This window comes from Trichosurus vulpecula, chromosome 2, assembly GCF_011100635.1.
Source record: "Trichosurus vulpecula isolate mTriVul1 chromosome 2, mTriVul1.pri, whole genome shotgun sequence".
Classification (NCBI taxonomy): domain Eukaryota; kingdom Metazoa; phylum Chordata; class Mammalia; order Diprotodontia; family Phalangeridae; genus Trichosurus; species Trichosurus vulpecula.
The window spans coordinates 426,169,595-426,171,565 of NC_050574.1; positions in this window are offsets into that span (position 1 = coordinate 426,169,595).

The window sequence follows — 1,971 nt, forward strand, 5'->3', positions numbered from 1 at the left end:
AATAGACTAACTCAAATATCAAAAGGGCTCCAAAAACCCAGAATTAGCCAAATGGAAAAGGAGATCCAAAAGACCACCGAAGAAAATACCACCTTAAAAATTAGATTGGAGCAAGTAGAAGCTAGTGACTTTATGAGAAATCAAGAAATTAAAAAACAGAACCAGAAGAATGAGAAAATGGAAGACAATGTGATATATCTCATGGGAAAAGCCACTGACCTGGAGAATAGATCCAGGAGAGATAATTTAAAAATTATTGGACTACCTGAAAGCCATGATTAAAAAAGAGCCCAGACATCATCTTTCAAGAAATTATCAAGGAAAATTGCCCTGACATTCTAGAACCAGAGGTTAAAATAGAAATTGGAAATGTCTGCCTCTTGGAAAAAGATCCCCAAAAGAAAACTCCTAGTAATATTATCTCCAAATTCCAGAGTTCCCAGGTCAAGGAGAAAATATTGCAAGCAGACAGAAACAAACAATTTGAGTATTGTGGAAACACAATCAGGACAATACAAGATCTAGCAGCTTCTACATTAAGGGATCAAAGGACTTGGAATGTGATATTCCAGAGGTCAGAGGAGCTAGGATTAAAACCAAGAATCACTTAACCAGCAAAACTGAGTATCATGCTCCAAGGCAAAATATGGATTTTCAATAAAATACAGGACTTTCAAGCTTTCTTGGTGAAAAGATCAGAGCTGAATAGAAAATTGGACTTTCAAATACAAGAATCAGGAGAAGCATGAAAAGGTTAACAGGAAAGAGAAATCATAAGGGACTTACTGATGTTGAACCATTTTGTTTACATTCCTACATGGAAAGATGATATTTGTAACTCCTGAGACCTATCTCAGTATTAGGGTACTTGAAGGGAATATACATATATATAGACAGAAGGCACAGGGTGAATTGAATATGAAGGGATGATATCTAAAAAAAAAAAATAAAATCAAGTGGTGAGAGAAGAATATATCAGGAGAAGGAGAAAGAGAGAGACAGAATTGGGTAAGTTAGCTCACATAAAAGTGGCAAGAAAAAGCAGTTCTGTTGGAAGGGAAGAGGGTACAGGTGAAAGGGAATGAGTGAATCTTTCTCTCATCAGATTTGACTTAAGGAAGGAATAACATACACACTCAACTGGGTATCTTGCTCCACAGGAAAGTAGAAGGGATGGGGATAATAAGGGAGGATGATAGAAGGAAGGGCAGAGTAGGGAAGGAGGTAATCAAAAGCAAACACTTTTGAAAACGGACAGGGTCAAGGGAGAAAACTGAATAAAGGGGGACAGGATAGGATGGAGGGAAATATAGTTAGTCTTTCACAACATGACTGTTATGGAAGTGTTTTGCATAATGATACATGTGTGGCCTATGTTGAATTGCTTGCCTTCTCAAGGAGGGTGGGTGAGGAGGAAAGAAGGGAGAAAATTTGGAACTCGAAGTTGTAAAAACAAATGCTCAAAAAAGTTGTTTTTTACATGCAACTGGGGAATTAAATATGCAGGCAATGGGGTATAGAAATTTACCTTGCCCTACAAGAAAGTAAAGGAAAAGGGGATAAATGGGGCGGGGTGGGAGGCAGAAGGGAGGGCAGACTGGGGAAAGGGGCAATCAAAATATATGCCCTGTTGGAGTGGGGAGGGGAGGGTAGAAATGGGGAGAAAATTTGTAACTCAAAATCTTGTGGAAATCAATGTTGAAAATTAAAAATATTAAATAATAAAAATATGAAAAAAAGAAAATGCTATTCACATCCAGAGAAAGAACTATGGAAGTTTGAATGCAGATTGAGGTGTATTATTTTGTTTTTTTCCCTTTGTGTTCTGATTCTTTTTTCACAATATGACTAATGTGAAAGTATGTTTAATATGATTGTACATGTATAGCCCGTATCAGATTGCTTGCTGTCTTGGGGAGGAAAAAATTTGAAACTCAAAATCTTATAAAAGTGAACATTGAAAACTATCTT